The following is a 10959-nucleotide window of genomic DNA, read 5'->3' on the forward strand; positions in this document are numbered from 1 at the left end:
GGGCCGTGACAAACAAGGGATGAGAAGCTACGACAGATTAAAGGATAGTCGTACTTTACTATATATGTACGCCACATTAGGGCTAAGGCCTAGGGCCACTTGATGTAGCTCTCAGAACTCAAGCTTTTAATTTACCCAGACATTATTGTGATATTTTATATCAAATTTCAAAAAAGGAGTTTGGATATGGTTTATCTTTTCCTGCGTCACCAAATTAGCCAAGAAAGATTTCCAGCTAATGTAGGCCTCTATGAGCCTATAGGCCTGTCAATCAGTATCTGACGCCAAACCGCAGCTAAACTCTCATATTTAATGTCTCTGGATAGAGATCTAATTGATGTCAACATTGAACAATCAGGAAATAACTTGGAACGTGGAAACTGTTAAAAGACAATTTTATCTTGATGTTCTGTAAAAATCAGGGGAATTCCATGTGTTGATTTTTTGTAAGCTGTGCGACATGTAAGAATGTATGATCAAATGCTTCTTCCTGTCTCCATTTGCCGTGTTGCACATTAGGTTGAAGGACTCATTTTGATTTAACAGTTTGTTGGAGTTTTTCCCAGTGAAAAGGTGCAAATTTATTTTCAACTGTTTCAAAATACAAAGATTATTAAAGTTTAAAATAAATGTAACTAACAACAGCAAAATAAAACCAAATACAATGTCACGAAGTGCACCAGGATATTGTGTGAGTGATATTGCCGTATTCATGCGCGACACGCGCAAATCTCAACTCCAGGTTTAGTCCTTGGCTTATTCGCATCTAAGACCAAAAACTGAGGAAGTTGCTGCTTCCTCGCTCACTATTACTGAGAAATTTAAATGACTGTATGGTCACCCCGATATAATGGGTTGGGTGTCTTCGGCAAATCCTCACGTTGAGGCAGCACCTAACAAAAGAGGGGTGCAGTATATACAAATGACACTTCGTCGTCATATGACTTAACTATTGTTGACGTTAAACCCCAAGCATCTCAGCATCCAGTAGACTTAAAACCGTGATGATGTCTGTCCATTTAAGTTACCATGGCATTCCCCCCCCCCCCCGCACTCAGAGTCCATATCTATGCACCAAGTACAAGAATATTTCTTCTCTCATGCATATACCTTATTTCTAAATGATACTCTAATGATAGAACTTAACATAAAGATATATTCTCACTTCTAATCATTACACATCATACAATCATTCATACCACTGATATGAATCAATATTTCTGAAAACATATATCTGCTAATATAGCATAATACTTGAGACTCAAAATTTTGAACACGTACAGAAACCAGCTGAATCTAATTTTAAATAAATAAAGAATTAAATTAAAATTCACCTCTTCGTTTTTAGAGGCATAATATCTCCGAGCATCTTGGTGTGCGGGGCTTCCGGGGCCTAGGCGCCTCCTGGATCCTCGCCTATAGTGGGCTGTGATAGTCGATCCGCTCCCCCAGGTAACGACGGCTTCCGACGCCTATGCTATGCGATGGCGGCCAGCATTATGATGGGAGGAAACCGGGTAGAGCACGGAGGAAACCTACGATCATGACCGAAGAAGAAGCCAGAAAGAAATGGACTAATAGCGACCGCATTTGTTGATATGCTACTGAGTCATTAGCGTGCTCCGCCAGCACGCTAACCACTCGGCTCCTTGGTGACAATAAGCTGGTGATCACGCTTGTTTGATCGACGCCCAGTCTAACGTTCACGTGAAGATCAGTTGTCTTCGGCCATGCCTTTACGTCATACGTGGAAAAGATCGTCAGTAACTTTCACAAAGTAGATGGTTTATCCCAAACCGCCGTTGGGACAAATTCTTGAGCATGGCGAGTTCGTAAACAACAATCAAATAAATAATAATTAAATGCACATATACAAACATGCACAAAATACATGTGCTAGATCTTGTCACATGTTGACTCAATCAAGTTAAGTCAGGCGCTGATGAGCAACTCGGCTTGATGTGAAGTTTGGTTTTTGACTCAACCCTGAACTCTTTATCTGTGCTCACTTCAGATTGTGCAGACGGGTTTACAACACTTACAGGAGACGGTAGCTGAGTCCAGAAGTGCCTATAGACAACCCGCTTACTCTGGGATTTCAGAGACAGGGTCTTATATCTAACCAACGGTAAAGCACGCTGAGAATAAACTGGGTGAAAATGACAAAAGATTTCAATGCATCATTCAAGTTCTATTCACAAACCTTATCATCCAGACTGATGTAAGTCTTTTTGCATGCATCTGTGAATGTGGTATTTTAACAGCGCTGCCAAAGTTTTTTCCTGCATAGACTTGCCAAAACCTTTCTTCAGCTTCTCTTGCAGGTGGCCACAGATTCCCATTAATTGTCCATGTGCGACAATGATAACGTTTAGCGCTGTAGCTCAGTCCCAAACATTCCGTGACCAAGAAGCTTTGGTGCATACCTGGCCCAGCCTGTGAGAAAGAAGCCATAAAAATCTTGACATAGGTTGACCGTCAAAATCCGGATCTTTCTATGCCGGCAGCTGGGAGGGGTGCCTATCAACGCCAAGGGGACGTCACTCGCAGCCTCATCACCATCTGTCTCCATGTTTCCTCCCACCCAGAATTTCAAACTTTCGTCATTAAAACTCATACCTGCCCAAAACTTAGACCATTTCAATCATCTTGATAACAAGCATACACCTGCACAGCAATAACGGCAGGCTGACTAAAATACACAGAATTACATTCGTCCCTCCGCAAAAATGGAAGTTGTAATGGGGGTCTGTGTACAGATGTAGAAGTAAGAACGAGAATTGGCGGGATGACTTTCGGTTCTCAATTCGTCTTCCAGCAGCTCTTCATACCTGGCGGCCGCCTCCATGTACAAACTGGTCTCGAAGATAAACACTGCTATTGACGGTGCCATTGAGATACCAGATGTAATATCTGTAGATGTAGTATGATTGAAGTTATTCACAGGGCCGCCCCTGATGTGGTGTTCATACATCGAAAGGATCAAGCGATAGCGCATACTAAGTTTTATACATGTAATACACCAAGACTGAATTCCTTCGAATAATCTTATTGGAGATTTGGCCGACCAGACAACTGTTCAGGCTGCTATCCACAGTGGTGCCTCCTGATATCATATTCAGGAATTGTGAATATCACCTGATAGCTCGTATTAAGTTTTATTACTATACCACGTATGAAGTGAGTGTGTGTAGTGGGCTATTACTCGAGATGCAGAATATTGTATAAATATTGCAGAACTCTCGCCTCCTCTAAAAAATTTAATCGTACTTAAATGACTGCGACTAGTCCATCGCGCACTTTCCCAGCTCATTAAACAACGTTTTGGCACAGAACTTGGCTCCAGAACACTGACATCCATAAAACCAGAAATTTCACAGGCGCTGGCCTCCTTGATTGATGAAATAAGAACAACAAAGGGCGCAAAAAAATGCGTACAGTTACATCCAAGAATATGTCCACTGCTAATCCTCGGCCCCCAAAACCATGCCCCCTGTGTAATTAAGCTAAGAGACCGAGCCGTCATTCCTTGAGCGAATGTTAATACCTTCCAGAACGAGACCGCAAATAACCTGGTGACGCCATCGATGAAGTAGTCGTCGACAACGAGGCTGATCGAAATACCGACGACTCACCTATCGCAGAATACACCTCAACCTATGGAATACAGGTATGCCAATCCCCTCACATGGACGTGTTTTATGGCCACCAAAGTACACGAATCACAACAGGCAGTTGGTCAACAGGCAACATGATACGCATTTCTACAGCAAAACGGTTAGGCCTGACGATTACGAAAAGTTTCCAGTCAGCTCACCTGGTGGACGGATCCTCTCCACTAAATGTCGTTCGCGAAGTTGACTTTACATTGATTCGTGACAACCGAAAATTCATCTTTTGTGGCCTATTAGTTGAAAAGTTGGGCGTGGAGATGCTCGCGGGAACCCCTTTTATCGAACGCAATGACATTGCCGTCCGGCCAGCTAAACGTGTGGTCACGCTTAGTGACGGTACCAATTACACGTACGGCTCCACCAGCCCGCCCCGACCAGTCACACCATGAGTGGGGCCCATCTAATTCGCACCCCAGGTCACCCCACAACAATATAGACAAGTGAATTCTTTGAACTGGACGTGCCGGATGAATTGTATCCAGACGACACGTACACCCTAGAGTCCCAATAATATCCGGTCTCGAGACACAATCAACCCAGAGCATATTGAATACAACGGCGCCTGGGGCCCATTCGAGTCTCTTGTAAACGTGGGCCCCGTTCAGTCCCCACAAAGAAAAGGAGGCCACCCATTTATTCCCACGACAACCTTATCGAACTTCAACATAAGTTTGACTAGTTACGGTAAGTAAGAGTATTCAAACGCTCTGGGGAAGCTGGGATCACTGTCGATTACCTGAACCCTTCATTTCTCGTTAAAAAAAAAACAAATTGTGGTTCCCAGTCTCGTGACAGCGTTTGCTGATGTTGAACGCTATAGCAAATCTTAACCTTTGGTTAGGCCAGACGTGAAAAGGCTCGGTAAAATATTGCGGTGTCTCTACTCCGTTTCATGGCATCCTTGTTTATGCCCTGCCCGCACTGGGAATGCCAACCTGTGGATAGTCGCGGGTTTCCCCCGGGCTCTGCTCGGTTTCCTCCCACCATAATGCTGGCCGCCGTGGTATAAGTGAAATATTCTTGAGTACAGAGTAAAACACCAATGTGTTATGCGCACGACTGCCGTCAGTTTCTAAATTTAGCTTGCCACTGTTTACATACGGCGCCTGCTGTCTGCCTCTGCCTTAGAGTGTTCCAGAATGCGCGCAGTTCGGTGCCTGTTTGTTTACATCAAGTGTTCAGCAATTTTCTTATTCTAGACAATTCCACCAGGCTACATAAGACCTATGAAAGCAGGTCAAACGGAGAGAACGGAGAAAGGAGAATTATTGAGAGCTTGGATGCTTTTGCTGTGTATTACTTTAGTAGGCCATTTGTGCTGAATTTTGGTGTCTCTATAGCCTCTGGCTTTGTTATATCCTATATCCACCGAGCACTTGTTCAGTCTGAACTTGTATGTTTAATTTGTGCTCTTGTATACACAGTGCCTATTAGTGCACGGACCCTGTCTGTGGAATTTTGTGTATATTTCGTCATACACTCAGTTGTACTGTGGATTTTCCCTCTTGTGAATTTGCCTCTGAGGATTTATGCCTGTGTGGTATATATTGTGGAATATAAGCGTCCGTTTGGACTTGACACCGTAAGTACTTTAGTATTTGTATAAGTCTTATTATCTGTTCTTGTTAAAGCTAATAAACTGTTGTAAAATAAAATCTGCTGGTTTTGGTTACTTTTTTGTGCGGCTAAACTGTCGTGTATTTCGAACAAGCCATCTCTATAATACAGACAGTTCGGGTCGTAACAAATGTCCAATCCTTTGAGACGCTATAGGGTGTGGAGTTTTTTGCCAGCCCAAAAGTATCTACTTTTCTGTCCACCGTCCGCCACCTAGCTGGTTCTGCTACATTCCTTCAGATTTCGCCAGCAGAAATGCTCCTGACTGTGACATGCCGTCTTGTCAAGTTGCTCCTTTTTGAAGGATTCTGAAAGTTGTGTTGTTCATCTGTGTTCATCTAACGACATTCTCAGTGGCGTTACTAAATTCGCTCCTACAACTCGCTCTGACTGTCTGACGCTTCAGTCCGAATTTCCCGATTTACGCTGTGCTCATGCCCGCCTGAAACAAGTTACACGCCATTCCAAGAAGTTAACTGTCATTAAAGACGTAAAGCGATAACTTAACCCGTCACCATTGCCAAAGATGGTCTTCTTGTTCCTCCCTACAGTGACCCATTCGCAACTGACAATGCGTCGTAGTTCCGCGACAGATTTTTGACGGGTTTCCGACCTCACTACAAATGTAACTTGATTATCCGTCAAGCCACCAGCTGACACTTGTAATGCGGCGACACTTCTTCGCTTTGGATGTAGATAAAGCGTAGAACGGGTATTTGGCGCCTGCCATTACTGCGGGTCACTGAAGAAGACACCACACCACGCAGTGGAAAAGAATACTGATGAACATCCGGAGGGAACAGGTATTTCATTTGCTGCCGATGTGCTGGATGTGTGACTTGTTTCACTTGTACTGCACTCCTGGATGATAGGAAACACCGGAGTATACATGATGCCCTCCTTCGACTTTCAGGCATGTGAAAGTCACTTGAGTATAACGAACTTCTCCAGAGACACAGAATAAGTATTAACCCGGACCAGTCAAAAACATTAATAGGAACCCGCCGGCAGGAAGGGCCATCCAGGGATAATAGTCGGAGATACACCAGGACCCCTTGGGTGGTATGTTATCCCACTTACACCTGTCCGGTGCCTTCACGCCAGAATCAGAGACAGAGGACTATCGGCACGAGAAATGTTTTTCCAGAACAGAGTACCTGAGATACCAACCATACAAATCGGCGACATAGTATACCTCCAGTCCGATCGTAACAAACCCAGGTCTCAGGACCGATATCTTGTTGCCACTATGAATGGCGACTGGTGCCATGTAAGAAAGTTTGCTGGTTCTCAACTCCGGTCACAAATATATCGCGATAAATCGGAGTGCTTCACAGTGCCATAGTGTTTCGGCCTGAAGTCTCAGATCGCCTTCTGGACTCCTCCTGTAGACTCTTCAGAAGGAAGAGTCTACATGTTCTTTTCCGACTCGATCTTCACCCGTCCTGTCACAAATATCCTCTGTGTTGTCCACACCTGATGATTTATTTCATTTGATTGGTGTTTTACGCCGTACTCAAGGATATTTCCCTTATTCGACGGCGGCCAGCGTTATGGTGGGAGGGAACCGGGCAGAGCCCTGGGGAACTCATGATCATCCGCAGGATGCTGACAGACCTTCCCTCTTACGGCCGGAGAGGAAGCCAGCATGAGCTGGACTTGAACTCACAGCGACCGCATTGGTGAGAGGCTCCTGGGTCCTTGTAGCGCTAACGAACTGAGCCACGGAGGCCCCTCCACACCTGATGTTGGCTGACACACATTATTCCACAAGGTCAGTCTGTCCCACTACTCAAGAAGCCAGCATGGACAAATACAATGATTCCATTTCTACCAAAGACGACTCCCCGTCGATCCTCTCGTCAGCGATTACGACCGAAACATCTAGATGACTATTTTGGTTAAATGCCATGTTTAGTTTGGGACACAATAATCTCCATGGGCCAAAGGTCAGTCTGTCCAAGGTTAGCGCCCTTCTTTCAAGTGATGATCATGTCTCTGAGACTTTTAATACCATTATTCAGGTTTATTATCAGTTTGTGTTTTCACCATGCTGTTACAACGACATTTTCGTTATTTACCTTTCTCTAAAGGAGCTGAATTCAAATCTCAGAAAGAAAAAATATATATTGTTTGTATTTCATATAACTTATATGCAGAGTTAACCCCCCCACCCCACCCCACCCCCTTTGTCTTAACAATGGCACTTTCTCACTTTTCCTGTTGTTCTTGGGTTACATTTTGGGTTTGTACGTTGTCAAGCGAAAGTACAACTCTACCTTACCGATATACAGACATCTCGCTTGTTGTTTTATCACTGTAATAATCGAGATCTCCTCCTCTTTCAACTGCAACGAGCATATTTCCAGCAAAATACAAGCACAAAAAGACTTTATATGAACAAACTAAATGTATTTCTCAAAATAGTCAAGATATATACAAAACATTTAAGGCGTATTCTGGAAGCTATACGGAATATACATGTACATGGAAAATTATTTGGTCTTGCACTAATTATTTTGTGGGCCAAGTTTTATTATTTCGGAATAAATTTCTAAAGAATTTCTTAAACGTTGAAATCTAGAAAACTTCTTTTTCTCTTTTCTAGATATGCTTTTCTCTGTATCAGTCGCCCCCAATTCTCTGTTGTATTTAAAGGTTGTCTCAGCAGAGGCGGACTTGACAGGCTGTGGTATTCTGTCTGGCGTAGGGCCCTGGTATGACTTGAATAAGTCTGAGGGGGACATAACAGGGCTCGTGAGTCTGACCAGTTGTCGCTATCATCCAGACCAAAGTAAGTTTTTTTGGCATCCAAGTGCGGAATTCTAACAGCGCTGCCACAGGTGTTAGGTTCCATGGAATCAACCAAACATTTCTTCAGCTTTTCTTGCAGATGTAGAAGAAGTGAGAATGAGGCAGGGCAGGACGACTGCCGGTTTTCAATCGTCGTCTTGAGGGTATCAAACGCTTCCAGCAGCTCCTCGTATCTGGCGGCCTCCACGTACAAACTTGTCTCGAAGTTTTTGGCTTCCATCTTTGTGGCGTAGACGTCCGCCAACATCCTGTCTCTGTCAGCCTCCATTTTTCTCTTCGCCACTTTGAGTTTCATGAGCCTGTCGTGTTCTCTCTCAGTGTTTTCTATCACTGTTTCCATCTCCCTGTCGGAAAGAAAATGATCAAAACAGCATGTACATTTATTTATTTTATTTATTTAAATTCTCTCAGTACAATAAATAAAGGGGTTGCTTTTGCACACTCGAAAAGAAAAGAAAGAGTCGACATATAAGATCATGTATTCAATAATCCTATATGCTTGGAGAAATCGGTTTTGCTCTGTCTTACCTGTCCATCCTGTCTTTGACCTTGTAGTATTCCTTCCTTTTCGCCTCTTGTCCATCTAGTTTTCTTTTCAGTTCCTCTATTTTGTCATCATCTTCTTTGATACTCAAATCCACATCTTTAAATGAAACAACATTGGATTTACTTACAGTAACGTATATGTATAACGAGTTAACTACGTTAATAAATTTTAACAATAATGTGATTTTTAGTTGTTTTTTTGTTTGTTCTATTTTTGTTTTGTTTTTTTTTCTTCACAGCTTTGGAGATTTACCTGATGTAGCACGTGGAGACTGAGCGGCTGTCAGTTGGTCAGTGCTAGATTGATCAGTGATTCTCTTGTTGCTGTTTAGCTGAAACACGTCCTTTGGGGCAGCCAGGCTTATTGACTGCTTATCTATTTCTGTGAATGTCAAACATTGTCAGAATGCTATATTCTTCTGGGTTTTTACACAATAACACAATTCTTCTACAGAGAGAGACGAGTACAAAGGACTTTAATAGAGTAAATTTGGAAGCCATTCAGAACATGCACATTTACAGAGGTGTTAAAAAATCTGTGTTTGGTAAAAAAAAAGAAAAATTGGCTGCTAGGTACACATACAAAAAAAGCAACGTCAAATTTACACAACAAAACTGCCATCTTTTCTGCATGTTATATAAATGAAAGTTATAATTAGCTCAACAAATAATGCTATAACAATATTCCCATTCACTGTAGAATACACTGTTTCATTTTTAAACGTTTCCTTATGAACAGCTGTGATCAGTTAAACAGTTAAACTCTTATAAAGCTGAATGTCTGACATACAGCTACTTTTGAGATGAGTTCTTATTTTCCATGCGCTCACCTAAAGATTTACCGGCGCCTGAGTGCGTTTTGAAGCCTGTCAGGGAGGGTTTTCTGGGACGATCGATTGGTTTCTGTGAGGCAGCATTTCCATTGCCTGTTTTGTTTGGAAGGGCAACGAAGTCAGACATAGATCGTCGGTTGAGCTTGTCTATAAAGCCAGGGGAAAAGAAAGGATATTTATACCATAACGATTGAGTTTTCTTTTTTTTTTCTTTTCTTTTTACCCCAAAGTATTACTTTTTACAGAATAAATGCATCTAGAATAACGTATAATACAAATGCTAATACTGTTCAGAGTTGACCTGCACCCCTCGGAAGTCAATAACCATTGAGTATTTTTATTTAACACCAAATATTATTTTTTACAGAATAAATGCATCTAGAATAAAGTATAACACAAATAATAATACTCTTTAGAACTGACCTGCACCCCACGGAAGCCGCTTCCAGTCGACCAATGGCTTCCCCTTCCTTACAGACATGTCCCGAGGATTTCCCTCTTGAGAAGGGGTTTCCCCGCCGTTGGGAAGGACTCTCCTATTTTTGTCTACCTTTGTGGCCAAATAAACTGACTGCTTTTCGTTGTCCATATTCTGTCCTGTAGGGAACAATAGAAGTGGTTTGCAAATTTACAATTTTGGTTGTGTGAAGTAACAGAGATATTACTTCTTAACATCGGATATATACCGTGATAGGTAAACAGGAAAATTAGGTAATATTATTTGTATAAATCTAGAGAACCGGCTCCGATTCGCGAAAACTAGATTTAATAAATCAGTTATTAAACAATACATGATCTTATGAAGCAGACCCTTAAATATACTTATATGCCAATTTTTGTTTCGTGATAAAACTCTCTTGCTTAATCTTCTAGTGTGGCCATTGATGAACACTATTAGTGCAGTCATGTAAAACTGTCATCTTAAGAAATATGCTGTCATAATAAAAGCGAAATCATAACAGAAGTCTTATCTCACAATAGCTATACTTAACATGACACAATGGCAACAACAACCTCATTTTATCTGAGTGTAAAGACAAAAAAATCCTTAGGCCCCGAAAATGATAATTTACTGATACGGATATATATTGCACAACAGTGTAAAAGAGTTACACACGTTAGATGTGTTAATTTAAATATGACATGAAATTGTTCGTGTTCCAATCTGGGCTCTGGTATGGTCCTGACGTTTATACAAACCTCTTACATAAGAACTATAAAACTGTCATGAATAAATCCTGACACATTCTACTCGACTGTACATTACAACATTTACATAACTTATACAGATACTTACTCGGTTGACTTGTGCATACGCTATGTATTTTGTTCGCTATAAAGCTCCTGATTTACAATGAAGGAGTAAATCTGGAAAGATCAGCAGCTGCTGTTTTGTTCGGCTTTACCGTGAACAATGAGGGTCAAGAAGACTGTAAGGCGTCATGTGTTTGTGACGTATTAATATTCCATCTGAC

The sequence above is a fragment of the Liolophura sinensis genome, chromosome 12 (assembly GCF_032854445.1).
Source record: "Liolophura sinensis isolate JHLJ2023 chromosome 12, CUHK_Ljap_v2, whole genome shotgun sequence".
In the NCBI taxonomy this organism is placed as follows: domain Eukaryota; kingdom Metazoa; phylum Mollusca; class Polyplacophora; order Chitonida; family Chitonidae; genus Liolophura; species Liolophura sinensis.